This window comes from Mixophyes fleayi, chromosome 4 (assembly GCF_038048845.1).
Source record: "Mixophyes fleayi isolate aMixFle1 chromosome 4, aMixFle1.hap1, whole genome shotgun sequence".
Classification (NCBI taxonomy): Eukaryota; Metazoa; Chordata; class Amphibia; order Anura; family Limnodynastidae; genus Mixophyes; species Mixophyes fleayi.
In genome coordinates, this window is record NC_134405.1 from 282,371,848 (window position 1) to 282,391,785 (window position 19,938).

Genomic DNA, 19,938 nt, shown 5'->3' on the forward strand with positions numbered 1-19,938 from the left:
CAATCCAGGAGGCCTGATCCTTATGTTCCATTATAAGGACGCTATATGGTTCGCCAGGAATCGCCTCATCTTGAAAAGGGAGAAGATGACCATCCAGGACTGTTGCAGGCTGATCCACAATTTGCTAAGAGGCTATAACACTATTGACAGTCCTGAGGAAGAGGAAGATGATTACTTTTTTGGTTTCTCTTTTCTCCTTCTCCCCCTATGTGTCTGTTTATTCAATAAAGCTTTGGTCCTGTGTCTCCCCCTCCCTTACGCCATTCAACCCATTCCCCCATCACTGTTTGAAGTTTTGTTGAATGTCTAGCCATAATTTCTACATCCTTCCCTATATTTGTGTCTGTCTCTCAATAAAACTTTGGGCTTCTGATCACCCACCCCCACCTTTACAATCGAACGTCCCTTCGCATCCATTGCTTATTTAAATCTGTTATGTTGTTTAAGTTTGCATGGTTAGTGCAGTACTTGATGTATTGTGTAGGATGTCATATCTTGTATCTTATGTACCTGTTTCAATCAAAAATCTAAGAAGCCAAAAAAGGTACAAACATATACTTGTGCTAATTGACAGACATATATTTAATACCACAAACCAAAAGCGTGATGAAAAAGTGCAATCATAGGTGTCAATGTTAAAGCTACGAACAAATAAATTTCATTTTTGTGCCATCACCAACAAATTAATCAGATTTATTTGTGGTATTCATAATGATACTGTACACACAGAGTTGTTAAGAGAAAATAATTTCACAGCGGAGTACGGAGTACTAGGGAATTAAGGAACGCGGCAGAAGTATGTAGTATACAGCGCGTACCACCACAATACATGCAGTGCACAAAATGTGCCGGGCACCACCCACCTAAGCAGCAAAAATGCCCGGCCTTTAATAACTGCTGTAACTCCTGTAATAAATGAAGCTACTTTGCAAAAATGCTGCAGATCCAAATACACAATGGCGAATAGCACGCCACATGAAATACTGAGGAAAACCATTAACATAAAGTCAATAACGTAGAGGTTGAAACCATATCAGAACCCGCCCATGGATATACTGTGAGATAGTAGAACTGGTCGCTAAAAAATGAGAAATCTTAGCTTTTGTGTTAAACACAACAGAAACACACTGAAAATAAAATTTGACACTTATGCCAAGTGCAGCGTCAGGTCAAAAAGACTTCAGCATTCAACAAACTCACATGCACTAATTGATCAGGCAGATTCAGTAAACCTTGTGGCACATGGAGATAAAATCATTAAAAATAAGGGCACGGTGTGCGCCATTACAGTTTCTCATTGTTGATCGTGACTACAGACCACTACTAGGACTGTCTGATAGCGTTATACTGGGCTTAATACACCTGGGAACAGAAGTCCATATGGTACAGGAAGAAACTTCAGAACTCAAGGAATTCAAAGATCAGTTTGACTGTGATACCATTTGGAAACTTCCTGTCATTTATTAGTAGCCTTAGTATTTGCCTTTCACAAGTTCCACGACTTTATATATGGCCATCCTGTCACTGTTGAAACAGACCATTAAACCCTCATGTTGAGACACTCATCACCATACTGAGGAAGCCTCTGCATAATGCTTCTGCCCGCATACAAAGAATGATGCTCAAGTTACAGATATACCATCTGGATGTTGTATACAGGCATGGCAAATAATTATTTGGGGCTGATGCCCTCTCCCTGGCCTACTTACCTCACATTGAGTGCCCACCAGTTGAGGATGAATATGATGTAATGTCTGTGCAAATATTATCCTCCAACTGGATAGATGAGCTACAGCGTGAAACTCTAGCGGACTATATGTGCCAATGGCTGTCTCAAATGATATTACAAGGGTGGCCCCTGTCATCTAGGAAGATCTCACAATATTCGTGCTCCTTCTTTACGATGAAAGATAAGCTTACTCTGTCTGAGAGGTCAATGATTCATAATACCGTACACCGTTCAGAGAGTCACTTATATTGGTCCACCATGTTCAGTGACATTGAAAGAGTAGTCTCCATATGTGGCCCCTGCAATTCTCTCAAAGCACATCAACCTCTGGGACAAGAACCTCTGCACCTACACAAGATTCCTGACTTGCCCTGGTCAGTCATTGCTGCAAATGTCTTTAAATGGAGAAGTAAGGAACATCTAATTCTGGAGGTGGCTTAGGATTGAATACCTACCCAATGTCACCAGTGTTACTGTTATTGCCAAACTCAAGAGACACTTTTCCACACATGGCATCCCACAACAACTCATCATGGACAATGCCATGCAATTCATGAGTAGAGATTTGAAATAGTTTGCAAACACCTGGGACTTTAAACACTCTACCAGATGCCCCCACTGTCCTCAAACCAAACGGCTAGCGGAAAGAGCTGGCAAAATGTACACGTGATAGTACTGACATCTTTGCAGCATTGTTTAACCTCAGAAACACATGACGAGATGTTTTGCTATCACTTGCCCAGTGGTTACTGGCATGACCACAGTTCAGAGAGCTATCTTATTTTATTTTTTCTTGTATTTTTTTACAAGTATTTACCATTTTATCATTGCATATTTATCAATGTTCATTGGAAACTCCACTGTAACATTGCATTAAAACTGAAAAAAAATTGAAAAACATTACTTGGGATGTTGCCTTGTGATATGCAATGATCAGTAAGGTAAGGTATCATATTTTTCCATTCAATAGCAAGGGGACACCATATAGTTATAGAATGCATTTTTCAAAAATGTAAAAAAAAAATGTAAAAGGCCTTTTCAGTAATTTAAATAAGCAATAATAAATATATATACATCGTAGCATTGTCTACAACTATACTGGCCAACTACAATATTTTATGTATGCCTGCAAATTCAAGAGCAAAAGGTTAATTACAACCTGGCCACAGATGCATCTAGAAACATGAAAACATCCGCTTTACACTAGTGTAATGAAGATGAACTGCATGTATTTCAGAAACACTCTGACAGATGATAGGAAAAACATCAATGTAACAAGCATTAACATCTTCACTTAAATGCTCATCTGAAGACAACTTTCTGCCACATTTAATTCACTGCATAATAGTGGGAAGTAATATTAAATATATCCCAGTGACAATACATTTCTCATGCTGATCTATAGGAGAAAATAGAAATCTTGTATGCTGTAAAGATGAAGCCAAGATTAATAGTTAAAGAATCTCATATGAAGTTTACATGGCTTAATAAGATAGAGGGCCCACCAGTTTAATACAATGGCAGGGTGTCCAAAGCAGGATTTTTGTAAGTTTAAAGTAATTCCAGTAATGTACAGAAATGAGACCAAAACAAGTTAAGTAAATAATAAAACTGATTATATAAAATATGCATATAATTAGCTTTACGAAAGAACTAATGATCAGTGGTACAAATGGTCATCAGGGAGCCCCAACATCTTACACAACTCCTGACTAGAGATGTTCGGGCTCAGTTTTCCGCAAACCGAGCCAACACGAACTTAGGGGATCCGAGTAGGCTCACGAGCCAGCTCGGTACTTTCGCACATCCTCGGATCTGAATTGAGGCAAAACATCATTGTTGCATTGTCGGATCTCGCAGGTTTTGGATTCCATAAGTACCTCCCTCCCCAGGAGATCCAGTGCCATTGCTCACACAGAAACAGGCGTAGCAGTGTTCTTGTCAATCTCCAGTCTTCAGTGACATTGCTCCGTGCCATTGCTCACACAGAAACAGGAGGGGTAGTAGTGTTCCTGTCACTTGACAAAAATTGACTGGAAATGACTAGAAATTAATGTTATTGAGGTTAATAATAATATAGGAACAAAAAAAGAGCCACATTATTTTATTTTCAAAACAAAATAGGGATTTTAGAAAACAAATAGAGATCCGAAACCAAAACCAAAACACGGGGGTCAGTGAACATCTCTACTCCTGACAGGTCTGGTCTGGCAAATTTTTTGCTCTCTTCTACCTGTTTTTGGAGCTTTCGGTACCTGCTTCTGCTGCTCATGTCTGAGGCTGGGTACATACTACAGGGTTATCAGCCAATTATCATGCCAATCACACGATAAATGACCATTTGGCCCGATATTACATTAGTGTTTATGCTCCAACGATGAATGATTATCGTTCCACAGCACATTGTATTATTTGTTTTTTAAACCCAGCTAAAAATCTAGTTCAACGATGGAATAATGTCATTCCAATTATTCAGTGTATTTCCACTCATGAACAACAGTGTCCCTAGATCTCTATGGAGTGTGCAGAGTCACGATCTTTTCAGCTGATTGTCATGACAGATGAAGAGCACAGATATGAAGGTAAATCTTGTAAAATGCGTATAGTGTGTACACATGAATCTGCATGCTGGATCTTTTTCTCTGTGGTTGGTAAAACTGTTAAAGATGTTGCATCAGGAGAAATTTTCTTTAGTGTGTACACATTCTTAGGCTCAGCTGCTGCTTTTTAGAAAACCTCGAATGTTGGGGCCCTGTTTAGAAAGAGGGATAGATACATGATATATGAAGAACAAGCCCTGACATTAAATTAATAGCATTCACGTTTAATAAATTAACCTTTTTTCCTCTAAACCAGCCCAGAAATTAAATCATTAGTATTCACATTTAATAGCTAAGCCTTTTTTTCCTCAACCAGTCCTGTTATTGCTGTTGGGAAAATAAATAAGGTGTTTTTGGAAGTTTGAGAAATAGTTCCAGTGAAAGCGAGTGTTGTAGGTATGTTGAGAAAGATTCATATGCATTTGAGAATTAGGTCTTCTTTTTGCATTTAATTAGGAAGAAAGTACTGCTGTCCAGTTCGGCTAGTTTTCTTTTAACTAGATCTGAAAAGTTTAATTTGCATTTGGTACCACAGGTGAAACTACCCACATTGCAGGCAGTGTACCTTTCACTGGCTCATCCCTCCCATCATATAGAGAAAAGGCTTAGCTATGTCATGTGATTTAACTTACTTGCAATGATGATGGTACTAGGGCTCATTGTGGGAGGCATAATGTCTAAATGTTTAAGGCCTGATGCTGAGTTAAACCTATGTCAGTTTGCACCAGTAAATAACTTAAATTTGCACTGTGTATGACCAAAAAAAGATATATATGCTGACACTTGCTGACACTTGCAACTTCTTATGAGGAGGAACAGGAGAGGGAAGACCCGAGTACAGCACAGAGGCAGACCAGCAAAGAGAGGGCAGGTGCAAATAGACATTTATGATGATGATATTTGCCAACAATTGTGAATTGACCTCTGCAGCTGATTGTGTATTTACTATAAGATTTTGTGGGCAATATTTTAAAAAAATGTTTTTGCTACTTTCATGTACACGAGAAAGCATATTGTCTTTGCTGTATTTTATCATGCCTAATATTGAAAGTGTTATCTACTATCTTAACAAATGTTAACAAACCTTATTTGTGATATTACCTGGTTGTGTGTATGCGTATGTGGGTGTATGTATGTCTGATGTAACTCATGTGCATATGCTACAAGTGCAGAGCTAGACACATCTGCATATGCCTCAGAATCTGACTGTAAATACGCTATTTTTACAGGCAGCTGTTTTGAGCGTAATATTTAGCGTTGCCAGGGGGTTGTCCGAGCACCCCCTGGCTACCAAGGTGGCTGACAGAAACACCAGCCAGCACCGTGTAGAGGCCTGGGGCTGCAGCCCCATCAGGCACATTTTTAATCCGGCCATTAGTTTTGCTATGAATATGCATGCAGAAAAAAATTGATGACGTGAACAGTTAATGACATTCGCGTATATGCAGTCAAATTGGTTCTTCCAGTGGCGAAAAAATGTAGTGCATGTAAAAAAGGTAATTGAAATGGACACATTTTGAGACCTCAGTAACATAATGCAATGTTTCCTAAAAGACTAAATGCACGTTGCATGAATGAAGTTATGCTATGTTAAATGTTACTTTAATGTTTGCTACACATGTATTTGGCCCATTTCATTAGCCATTTAGTCATGTTGCGGGATGTATGTTATTTTGTGTGACGAAGGAGAATGAAGCTCTATCACACATCACACTTTATTTGTAATTACAGCTACTGTAAATGCCAGTCTAAAAGTGAACATGACAGTTAAGTCAATAATTCAGCTATGAAAATGTCACTTAATAGGTTTAGTAGTGCTTTAAGGGGAAAACATCTACTTCAAGTAAACCATTAGCAAAGAATAATATTTCAAAACACTGCTGCTGGAGACAAAATATGCAATATCACCATATTACAAAACAATGGCCTAATTGGCATCAACACAATACTTATCTTTATTGACCTAATGGCTTGGTAGTAACGGCTTTCAAAAGGAAGAACAAGGATGCTTACAGTAGCTTATGCTTAGGAAAACTGCCAAGAGACATGTTAATTGATGAACAATAGGAGCACCTATGTACACAATTAGCAAGTGTAGCAGTTGTGTATATATATATATATATATATATATATATATATATATATATATATACATATATATATATAAAGTTTTCTAGATGCAAAGATCTGGCAATGCAAGTACATCATCCCAAAAATATCCTAAATTTTTTAACATTCACATCACTTTATAGCTTCTATTGTTATACTGTTACAACTGTTGTATTTTCTTTAACTGTATGTTAAAGTTAACACAATTCAAATAATTCATATGCCTGTTTGGGAAGCACACAGTTTTTCACAAACTGCTATAATGAAATAAGTTAAATTAAAATTTTTCCCTAAACTTTACAATCAACACAATGCCATGCATGAGTCAGGCAACATGGATGTTCCCTTAAGTTTTGTTTGAAGTTTCTTTTCATATATCTAGAAGATGATTGCAACTGTACACTTCAAAATAGACAAAAATGTAACTTATAAAGTCTGATAACTAATATTGATTGCATTTGAAAAGTTAAGGAATGATAAATGTATTCAAATATATATGAAATCAATAAAAGTTGCTCACTAAGGATGTATTCATCACTAATACAGTACAGAGGACACAGTGTCATCCCTTGAGAGTCATGGAAAGGAAATTTCATCTTTAACAGCTGAATAATTGCTAACATTAAGAGCAATACAAACATAACATGTATTAACCAAAGTGGTTATGTTTGCAGTGTTTATGCATGCTTTATAATTGATAATGAAAAAGGTTGAAAGTATGCAAAATAAACATTTGCTAATATAAAATCTATTACCTGGAAAACAATGGATCTCATTCGTACTCTTGCACATTGCAAATCTCTGCTCCCCCGCAAACCCATCCACTTTGGTAAAAATCTAGATGCACCAGTGTAAAGCGATGTGCCACATATCACTAAAGAGGAATCTGCATAGTGCCTTTGTGCTTTGTAAATGACTTCCAATATGTTTTTGTGTTTTTGTTTTCAATATCATACTATTTGTCTATTGTACAGTCAAATATGTTGGTGCTTTATAAATAAAGGATGGAAACTATAACTGTAATAATTAATAAATAAAAGTGTAACTAAAGACATAAACTACACTCTGATAACATATATTAGACTTTCCTGGCCTGATTCATTAAGGAAAGTAATACACATAAAATGTGTAACTTTGCACCTTGGCAAAACCATGTTGCATTGGAGGGGGAGGCCCATTTAAAATGTGATGGCAGATTTATAGTTGGGTTAATGCATGTTCTAGATCTTCATTAAATTTCAGTGTACAGATAAAGCTTTTAAGTATTTGTGTGCTTCATAAAAAATCAGCCATTATTTATCTCATGTGCAAAATAATAAACTAATTTGCACCCCTTGCATTGTAACATGGTTTTGTCTAGGAGAAAACTTACTCTTTTTTTTGCCTTACTTTCCTTAATGAATCAGGGCCTCTTTGTTGTTTAAAGACATCTACTGGGTAATAAAACAATTTTTGTTTATACATTAGAGAAGAATGGGAGACCTGTGAAAAGCTGATTGAGATATACAATATGTACAGAATATTTTTAGAGATAACAATTATGTAACGCCTCCCTAATCCTAAGGGATGGTGATCTCACTGTTTATGCTGGATAATATTGCCTTGCTTCTAAATAACTTCTATTTTATCGCCATAATATAAAAATTACAGCTAAATATCATTGCTTCTGAATGTTTATGCACTGAATCAATGTAAGTGACTTAAAATGGGCAGATTTCATCTGATACGTGGTAAATTTCAGTGAATAGGAATGTACTATTTCCTATGAAAAACAGCTCATTCTATCACAAATATTAGTCGTTTTCCTTTCTGCATATATGGTAAACTATACAATACTACTACTCTTATTCTGCAGGTAAGACCAATTGCACAGCAATACCTGTCTTGTTCTGTACAGAGGATATACTGTAATTTTAGTTTGTTATATCTGATATTATGCTCTGAGCAATAGCCCAACTAAAGGGTTATGGGCAGTTGTGGGCAGTGATCAGGGATGGTCCAGAAACAAGCCCAGGCTCAAGGCAGGCAGCAAACAGAGAATATCCAAGAAGAAGCAAGAGGTCCGTAATAAGTTATTAAAACTGCAAACATACAGCAGAAGGAGCAAATAATGAGGTGCAGGGACAACTCTATAACCGGCAGGGAGGCTAAGCCCTCACTTAGAAGGCAAGCCCCCGACCGACAAAATGCTAATTATGATCATGTGATCTCCTAAATAGAGCCCCAGCGGCCCAGCTGGAACAGAAATACAATGAGAGTGGCGCTCTCAACAGGAAACAGCTAGGCAGCCGGGACTAAACTAATGAGCAATAGCGGCGTGACTTGTAACACTTTTATGGCAATCATTTCCTGAGATTCTCTGAGCATCTCTTGATGTTTACATTACGTCAGATTACTTATGCTACCTGAATTAGTGTTAATGACCTTAGACTGTATATATCTCTAGCCCTTACCATGGATTTGTCTACCGCTTATGAGCTTTTACTGTCAGCTCTGACTTTGTATTTGCCTGATTTCTTTTCTGCAAATCCCTCTGTGTTTGACATTGACTTGACATGCACTCCTGTTATTTTACACTATTAAATAAAAGAGAAAAGAAGTGCATAAGACATTCTCTAAAGTAAACATACAGCCATCGAAATTTATATAACAAAGTTTATTTTATTTATTTAAACACAGTTTCCAAGGAAATATCTAAAAAAAACAGCAAATTCATACAATATAAAAATAAAAAATCTTTTTCTCACTTCTCAAATTAGTAATCAGACCCAATTCCATTTAGTTGTTATAATCTCAGCTCACCTATAGTGCACATATATGGAAAGTCTTCCAATAATTGATGTCTGATATGTTTATCCTGGATTGTTAAGATGGTAACATAAAAATATAATCCAAGTACCTTTCAAAACATCAGATTTCTTTTTAAGGATCGTCACAATTTGAACATTATTTATGTATATAGACCGCTTGAGGGAAATACAATCAAAACCAGAAACCTGTCCATGCTGGTGACTTCTGACACTGCCTACCACAGCGGCAGTACAAGTCTTTAGTTCTTGGGCAAAAATTCACTCTCACCACTTTGATCTTACCGCTCCTTGAAACTTTTACCAAAAGGTTTTACAGAACCGATGCTTTTGTCCAATATAAGATCAGAAACTCTCATAAAGTCAATCCGGCGAGACAGAACACTCTTGGTTCTTTTATTAGTAATTTGCAGGAGCCAATCTTGACGCATTTCTCAAGAGTAGTTTTATGGTTTTCTCTGAGATAACATGTAAGAGCCTTCCTTTTAAACTGACTCAGAGCAATAAGAGTGATGCAAAATCATTAGCCTTCTGAAGACAATGAGTCAAATCACCTGAAAGCTAATTAAAAATCCCTAATATAAGACAAGTTACTAAGGTGGTATTGGGTGGTTTTCTTTACAATAATACCATACGCTGCAAGGATAATATAAAAATATATATAATATAAAAACATAAAAGGACACATTGTCAATATGTCCTAAAACAAACAATAAATACTAATTAACATTTTATCAGTTGGTATTAATTGCTCTGTATATTCATATAATAGTCATTGGTAATCTAAAAACATAATCTACAGTAACTAAATAATTCATATAAATAATATTTTAATTCAATTATAAAAATATATATTTTAATTAATATAAATAAAAATTAAAATGAACACATATATCAATAAGCTTGCTATGAGATTTGAATATAGGGCTATATTCATCGCAAACAATACATTTACCATTAAATGCTATAGATAGACTTATTGTATAGCTCCTGTTTGCCCAATCATAGTACGTCCTTATGTATTATTTTCACTAACACAAATTAAATGACATAAAACATAAACAAATCTTTATTTTCTACTAGACAATCTACAATATTATACTACATTACAAAAAATTAAATTTTATATTTATTAAAAAACTATTTTAAAAACCTAAAAAACAATTAACTATTAATATTCTTAACAGGTGTTAATGTATTTAATTATTTAATTATTTTTTTAAGCTGTGCATTCTGATGGGACTTTATATATACATATACATTGTACATATTTTGCAGTGTGTTGGGTCTGTCTGTCTGCATATGACAAGTACCTTAGAGCTAGAGCATTATTATATCCATATTCAACTAGAAATATTCAGATCTGCCTGTTGTTGAATATGGGCATGTGCATTATCTGTCCAATTTAAAAAAAACGCATATTTCGTTCACTTTGTGTTCTTTGATGAATCATGTCCGATATGTATAGATAACAGCTCCTTTATTTGTTATGTTATTTCAAATGAGTAACTTGTTTTTCCATCCGTATGTCCATACTGCTCATTAATTCAATATTTTAGTTATATTTGTGTATGTTATTATTTTACAATTGCAAAATCCTCAAATAAAAGTATACAAAGGTTTGTCACTTTTATGTAATGGCCTATTAGGCACCTATTGCACATATTTCCCCAGCATTTGGCAAAATAAGAGCGACAATACTTACCAATCAAAACCTAATGTAATCCTGTAAATGTCTATCTACCTCTGACCCCCCACTCTACTATGTGTTTGCAATGTTTCATTAAATTAAGAATCCATCAAATGAAAAACAAAAAGTGTAAATAGTATTTAAAAATAAATTAGATCTGTGTGTAGAGATTCAAAATTTCAAAATAATAATAACAACAACAATAATAATAATAATAATAATAATAATAATAATAATAATAATAACAACTGTTATGATTGGCCTGCAGGAACGAGTAAGTGGTAATTTGTATGTCTTCATCAACAATTCCTTAGATAAGGATTAAATCCTTATTCTTTTGGTTTTGTGTGCCAAAGTTATTTTATAGCAGAGATATGTAAATCGCTTCTGTTTAAGGCTTTTACTATAATGTACTTACAGTGGAAGGATTTTTGTTTCCTTGAAGCCCATCCCATCCTAACCTTAATGATTGTACTATTTATTATGCTAATTTTAATAATAGCCCAATAAAATAGAAGTAAAACAAAAGAAACATAAATAAATAAATCAATGCATCTATTTCCAGTTGAAAAAGTAGTTATTCTGTAGCACATATCATTGATTACTCAAACTACAAGGTAAAGTAATTTCAATTTTTTTGCAGACTAAAGTTCCCTGCATTACTGTGGCAGGTGATATGCATCAACCTCAAAACAATAATGATGTGAAAAGTTCTATTTGCAGCAGTGATTCAATGGGCACATGAAAAAAATGCTGACACTTTGAGAAGATATTTTCCCGTAAAAGGTTGAAGTCCTTAAGCAGCAAAAAACACCAACGTCCATCATCTTTAAACCATATTGATTTCTGGTGAAGATTTAAAAGGCTGTTTACTTATTTCCCATCATTTCTGTCAGAGAGTAACAGTTCTCTTCCCACTGAATAAACCTCTCATGATCCTCTTGGTGATTAAGGTCAGACAAAATGTCAAACTCCTAATGCTAAGTGCTTTTGCATTAAAAATTAATACCAAATCACCAAATAAAATCCAAACAAGAAGGCAGACATGTAAACAGTACAAAAAAAGAGGTAACATTGTCCATTATGGAAAATAGCTCTAATATGTATATGAAAAATGTCAACAAGTCTTGGATGTACAGAGTGCAGATTTTTTGCACTAAGCCCTGCCATTTTATGTTATGTTTAGAACAAACTACACTCATTGGCTAAATTGTACTGTAAATGGAATTTTTATCGCTCATATTATATGCAACAAATTGCTTGGTGGAAGGGAAGAGTGGTTAATGCATTTTGCAAACTATTTCATGGCCTGCACTAGAAGACAAATAATCACTTGCTGCAAGACTCAATCATTTGCACATGGAGAAAAGTAATTATTTTATTGTAAATGCAAGTGATTATAGACTTAAATTTAGAGATTGTAAATACAAGTGATTATAGACTTACAATTAGAGATGTCAGTTAATGTATTAAAGAAAAGGAAAAGAGGACAATACTTTCAACTGTTCATGTATTTAAATAGTTTTTTTTGTTGCAACATATAAACTAGGGATGTGCACCGGCCACTTTTGGTGTTTTGGGTTTTGGGTTCTGATTACCTTAAGGTTTTGGGTTCTAATGGGTGTTGCCAAAACACCCCCCTCAAGGTTTTGGGTTTTGGGTTCTGATTTTTTTTAAAAAAAGCATAAAAACTACTAAAATCCTGTTTTTTTGTTTGTTTTCACTCCTTTGCTATTATTAACCTCAATAACATTTATTTTCACTCATTTCCAGTCTATTCTGAACACCTCACACCTCACAATATTGTTTTTAGGCCAAAAGGTTGCACCGAGGTAGCTGGATGACTAAGCTAAGCGACACAAGTGGGCGGCACAAACACGTGGCCCATCTAGGAGTGGTACTGCAGTGGCAGACAGGATGGCAGTTTGAAAAACTAGGCCCTAAAGAGCACATAATGCCAAAAAAAGAGGTGCAAGATGGAATTGTCCTTGGGCCCTCCCACCCACCCTTATGTTGGTGAAATAGGACATGCACACTTTAACAAACCAATCATTTCAGCGACAGGGCCTATAAAACTGTGGCTGAAATGATTGGTTCGTTTGGAACCCCACAAAACGAGCTGGCAAAGAAAAAAAAGAGGTGCAAGATGGAATTGTCCTTGAGCCCTCCCACCCACCCTTATGTTGCGGAAAAAGGACATGCACACTTTAACAAACCAATCATTTCAGCAACAGGGCCTACCAAACTACTGTGGCTGAAATGATTGGTTGGTTTGGGCCCCCACACAAAAAAAGCTATTCATCTCTCCCTGTACAAACTAAACTGGCTCTACTGAGGCAAGATGTCGTCCTCATCCTCATCCTCTGATTCCTCGCCCCCTTCAGTGTGTACTTCCTCATCCTCACACATTATCAATTCGTCCCCGCTGGACTCCACAATCACCGGTCCCTTTGTAGTCTCTGGAGGCCATTGCTGTTCTTGATTGAAGAATTGATAATTCATTTTTATGAACATCATCTTCTCAACATTTTGCGGAAGCAACCTCCTTCGCCGCTCACTGACCAGGTTCCCCGCTGCACTAAAAACTTTTTCGGAGTACACACTGGAGGGGGGACAACGCAGGTAAAATAGAGCCAGTTTGTACAGGGGCTTCCAAACTGCCTTTTTTTCCTGCCAGTAAAAGTAAGGACTGTCTGACATGTCTACTTGGATGGTGTCAGCAAAGTAATCCACCACCATTTTTTCAATGGTGACAGCATCCAATGCAGCGACAGTAGACATGTCAGCAATGGTTGTCAGGTCCTTCAGTCCGGACCAGATGTTCTCTGCATCCCCGCCAGCGGGTCATTTAAGAAATCTCAGCTGTTTCCTCGCAGCCACAGGTGTGGAAGAAAATGAAGGAGGAGCTGTTGCCATGTCACGGTCCTCTTCAGATGACAATCTCCTGACCAGCAGGTCTTTGCACCTCTGTAGACTTGTGTCCGCCGGAAACAGAGACACAACATACGCTTTAAACCGAGGATCGAGCACGGTGGCCAGAATGTGTTCCTCTGATTTTAAAAGAGTGACCACCCTCGGATCCTGGCAAAGCGTACGAAGGGCTTCATCCACAAGAGCTACATGCTTTGTGGAATCGCAATGGTTTACCAGCTCCTCCCTCACTTTCTCCAGCTGCTTCTGCAACAGCCTGATCAGGGGAATCACCTAACTCAAGCTGGCAGTGTCGGAGCTGACTTCTCGTGTGGCAAGTTCAAACGGCTGGAGAACCTTGCACAACAGGGAAATCAGTCTCCACTGCGCTTGACTAAGGCGCATCCCCACTCCTTTATCTATGTCGTAGGTGGCTGTGTAGGCTTGAATGGCCTTTTGCTGCTCCTCCATCCTCTGCAGCATATAGAGGGTGGAGTTCCAGCGTGTCACAAACTCTTGTTTGAGGTGATGGCAGGGCAGGTTCAGGCGTTTTTGATGCTGCTCCAGTCTTCGGTAGGCAGTGGCAGAATGCCAAAAGTGTCCCGCAATTTTTCGGGCCACCGCAAGCATATCCTGCACACCCCTGTCACTTTTCAGATAATGCTGCATCACCAAATTTATTGTATGGGCAAAACATGGCACGGGCTGGAAATTGCCCATATGTAATGCCCGCACAATGTTACTGGTGCTGTCCAACACCACAAATCCCCAGGAGAGTCTAAGTGGGGTAAGCCACTGCGAGATAATTTCCCTCAGTTTCTCTAAGAGGTTGTCTGCGTTGTGCCTCTTACTGAAACCGGTGACACACAACATTGCCTGCCTTGGAACGAGCGGCGTTTTGGAGATGCTGCTACTGATGCTGCTGCTGCTGTTGCTGCGGAAGGCGATGCATCTACCCAGTGGGCTGTCACAGTCATATAGTCCTTAGTTTGCCCTGAACCACTTGTCCACATGTCCGTGGTTAAGTGGACAGTGGGTACAACCGCATTTTTCAGAACACTGAGGACACTTTTTCTTACTTCTCTGTACATCCCGGGTATCGCCTGCCTAGTGAAGTGGAATCTAGACGGGATTTGGTACCGGGGACACAATACCTCCATCAACCGTCTAAATCCCACTCCACTGATGGCGGACACCGGACGCACGTCTAACATCAACATAGCTGTCAAGGCCACATTTATCCGCTTTGCCATAGGATGACTGCTGTCGTACTTCGTGGTCATGGCAAACAACTGTTGTACGGTCAATTGCTTTGTGAAAGACGTAGCAGTCTTATGACTTCCCCTCTGGGAAGATGACCGACTCCGAGCAGCAACAGCAGCAGCGGCAGTAGTAGGTGTAGCGCTACAGGATCCTCCGGAAGAATCCCAGATTGAAGAGGACTCAGTCATGCCGGTGATATGGCCTGCAGGACTATCTCCGATCCAGATTGAGGAGGAAATTGACAAGGAGGGTGTTGCTGGTGTGGATACAATGGGACCAAGGGATTTAGGTGTCCCTGGACTGCTGATGGTCCTAGCCACAGTTCCTGAACTAAACACTGAATTATGAAGGGTCTTCAGGTGACGTAGAAGGGAGGATGTCCTTAGGTGGCCAAGATCCTTACCCCTGCATATTGCAGCTTTACATAAGCTACATATGGCAATACAATTGTTGTCCGGATTGGGATAGAAATAGTTCCAGACCGAAGAGGTGGATTTCTTGGTTTTCTGCTCAGGCATGATGATGGGCTATTTCGCCCCATGGACAACAACTGTTTCCCCCCCTGTTGCCTTATTTAAGATAACCACATCAGCAACCTCCTCGTTAAGTTACTCCTCAGCGCCAGCTACATTAATATCCTCCTCCCGATGTACAACATTGACACCTTCATTATCCAAATCTGTAACTGCACTGTGGGTGATCCTTCCAGCATATGCAGAGGGCGTGCTGCAAATGGTGGAAGGAGCCACCTCTTCCCCTACAGTGATGGGAAGGTCAGGCTTCGCAACCACCAACACCCTTGGACTCGCCTTGGGGATTTATGATGCCATCTCTTTAGAAGGCAGAGTTGTTTGCTGTGTTGTTGATGACAGCTTAACTCTCTTAAATTTTTTAGAGAGGGGGGGAAGAGGAGGAGGGCTTAGATCCTTGGGTGAAGCTGAACCACTAGTCATGAACACGGGCCAGGGCCTAAGCCGTTCCTTACCACTCCGTGTCGTAAATGGCATATTGGCAAGTTTACGTTTATCCTCAGATGATTTTAATTTCTTTTTTTTGATCATTTTAGTGACCTTTGCCTTTTTGGATTTTACATGCCCTCTACTATGAAATTGGGCATCGGCCTTGGCAGACGACGTTGATGGCATTTCATCATCTATGTCATGAATAGTGGCAGCAGCTTCAGCATTAGGAGGAAGTGGTTCTTGATCTTTCCCTACTTTATCCTCCAAATTTTGGTGTTCCATTATATGCAGCACAAGAGAACGTACCCCTAAACCACACACACCCAGCAAAGCCTTTAAAAATTATATGCGGCACAGGAGAGTACCACTGGACTGGAGTTATACAGCAGTACCAATGGACTTATACTGCAGGATCAGTGAACGTAGTTATTATATTGCAGGACTTATAGTCTTATACTGCAGGATCAGGGAACGTAGTTATTATATTGCAGGACTTATAGTCTTATACTGCAGGATCAGGGAACGTAGTTATTATATTGCAGGACTTATAGTCTTATACTGCAGGATCAGTGAACGTAGTTATTATATTGCAGTACCAATGGACTTATACTGCAGGATCAGTGAACGTAGTTATTATATTGCAGTACCAATGGATTTATACTGCAGGATCAGTGAACTTCTATAGCAGTACCCCTGTACTGGACAAGAAGTAACTTTAGCCAGGGCTGTTTCAGTGTAGTGGAGGGGGCGTTAGCCGGATTGGAGAGGGTCAAGGAGGGAGTTGTCAGAGAGGTGTCTGGTGAGGCGGCTGCAGACAATCCGCTCAAGTAATTTGGAGGTATATGGGAGTAGAGAGATAGGGCGGTAGTTAGCAAGAGAGGTGAGGTCGAGATTGGGTTTCTTAAGGATAGGGGAGAGAAGAGCGTGTTTGAATGAGGATGGGACAACACCAGAGGAGAGTGATAGGTTGAAGAGGTGTGCGAGGTAGGAGCAGGCAGTAGGAGAGAGAGAGCGAAGGAGGTGGGAGGGGATGGGATCAAGAGGACAGGTAGAGGGTGGAGAGGAAAGAATAAGGGAGCGAACTTCTTCACCTGATGTGGGGATGAAGGAGGACCACAGCTGGTTGATGGCGGGAGGTGAAGCGGTGGGAGTGGGGGGAGAGGGGTGGGAGGAGGAGATGTTGTGTCTAATGGCTTCAATTTTGGAGGAGAAAAAGGAGGCGAAGTCAGACGCCGAGAGGGAAGGCGGGACAGTGGGAGGGGGGGAGAGGAGGGAGTTGAATGTGGCAAAGAGGCGGCGGGGGTTGGAGGACTGAGAAGAGATGAGCAACTTGAAGAAGGATTGTTTAGCGAGGGACAGGGCAGAGCAGAAAGAGGAGAGGATGAATTTGAAGTGAAGGAAGTCAGCCAGGGAACGAGATTTCCTCCAGAGGCGTTCAGCTGTGCGAGAGCACTTTTGGAGGGAGCGGGTGAGTTTGGAGTGCCAGGGTTGGGGAGTAAGGCGACGATGGCGGATAGAAGAGGCCGGGGCGATGGTGTCCAGGGCAGTAGTGAGGGATTGGTTGTAGAGAGAGGATGCCTGATCAGGGCAGGCCAGAGAGGGAAGGGGTGATAGGAGAGTTTCAAGAGAGGCGGAGAAGGAGATGGGGTCAATGGCGTCAAGGTTGCACCTGTGAGGGTGGCTTTAAGCGAGGTGGGAGAAGGGGAGGAGGACAGAGAGAAGGAGAGGAGATGGTGGTCGGAGAGTGGGAAGGGAGAGTTGGAGAAGTCAGAGAGATCACAGAGGTGAGAGAAGACAAGGTCGAGGGAGTGACCAAGACAGTGGGTAGGGGAGGAGGTCCACTGAGTGAGGCCAAGGGAGAAGGAAAGAGTGAGAAGTTTGATGGTGGCAGGGTCAGAACAGTTGTCAACAGGGATGTTAAAGTCACCCAGTATAATGGATGGCAGGTCAGAGGAAAGATAGTGGGGGAGCCAGGCGGCGAAGTTGTCGAGAAAAAGAGAGGTAGGGCCAGGGGGACGGTAGATGACGGAGACACGGAGGTGGATGGGGAGAAGAGCCGGATGGAGTGGACTTCAAAGGAGGAAAAGGAGAGGAAAGGTAGAGTGGGTATGACCCGAAAAGTGCAGTTAGGGGATAGGAGGAGGCCCACTCCCCCACCTGGACGCTCGTCTGGTCTGGTGGAGTGGGTGAAAGAGAGGCCCCCATAGGAGAGAGCAGCAGGGGAGGCAGTATCAGAAGAAGTAAGCCAGGTTTCAGTTATGGCAAGAAGATTAAGAGAGTTAGAGATGAAGAGGTCGTGGATGGAGGACAGTTTGTTACGGACAGTCTGTACCTTGCTTCTCACAAAATGTGGACTATAAAAACATGTACTTTGTCTAGCCTGTTGTTTCACCATTTCTCTAAATCATGATTTTTAGACCATATATTGATTTTGGTTATGCTTACACTTGTATATACATTTTTTTTCAAATTGCAACATATCTGAAAGAGAATGACTGTCTTAACTTGTGCACACTTGGAGATTAGTCTATTGTCTCAGGCTAGGCAGAATGAGTGCAGTATGTATTTAAATGTATTGTCTCTGGGTTGTTATCTCTTATAGAAACTCTGTGAAAGTCATAGAAGAATAACTGTCCCTAATTGTATCAAGAGTAACACATCTGCTATTTCTTTGTCTACATGTTTACCTTGAAAAAGGAAAACACATAGAAGAGACAATCATGTAGGTCCTGGAACTCCACGGAAGGCCATTTCTGCCTTTAAAATACTGATCCCCAAAACAGCAATTTGACATTCACTACCCAGTGACATCAGACTGGCATTGAGATGTTGGCCTCTGCCAGATGACATGGAAGGGACAATCTGTCCCTGGAATACTGCCTTTGTCCTGATTTCTCTCCAGGGGCCTGATTCATCAAGAATCTTAACTTGAGAAACTTCTTATTTCAGTCTCCTGGACAAAACCATGTTACAATGCAAGGGGTGCAAATTAGTATTCTGTTTTGCACATAAGTTAAATTCTGACTGTTTTTTCATGTAGCACGCAAATACTTGATAGCTTATTTGTACACTGAAATTTAAAGTTGATATTTGTATGCTACATGAAAAAAACAGTCAGTATTTAACTTATGTGCAAAACAGAATACTAATTTACACCCCTTACATTGTAACATGGTTTTGTCCAGGAGACTGAAATAAGAAGTTCCTCAAGTTAAGATCCTTAATGAATCAGGCCCCAGGTCTTGGGGAGTTGTGTGTCTACAAAAAGTAGAGTGACACTGAACAGGGACCACTGCCTTGCTGGTAGGCTCAAAAGAGAGAATCTACATCCCAGGAGAAGATTGGTTGTGCACCGCCCCCTGAGAGGGGCTAGGATACTGGTGAGGTATTTTTCTTATACCCTGTATTTTCACTGTGCCAGACTATAGGGTTAATTGTTATCATTATTATTGTTATAGTTTATTTATAATGCACCACAAGATTTCCATAGCACCGTACACAATATAAAACAGTAGACCATACAGGGTAAAACAGTACAGAACAGTAAACGATTATTACTAAGACTCCCAGAGCTCCATGCATAGCAATTATAGTGAGGCTAGAGCAGCAGAAATGGTATAGAGACAGGAAGGAACAGGGCAACATTTGTAAGAGCTTACATCCTAAGGGGAGGGCAAACAGACAGCAGGCACAAACACAGTAAGTAGGGATCAAGTGCAGGAGGAGTGAGAAAGGACAGGGAACAGAGAGGTGAAGAGAATGAGTATGGAGAGAGGGATAAGTGGATGGCTGGTAGACTTTGAGGAAGAGGTGAGTTGTAAGTGCTCGTTTGGAGGAGCACAAATTAGGGGACAGACGAATGGGACAT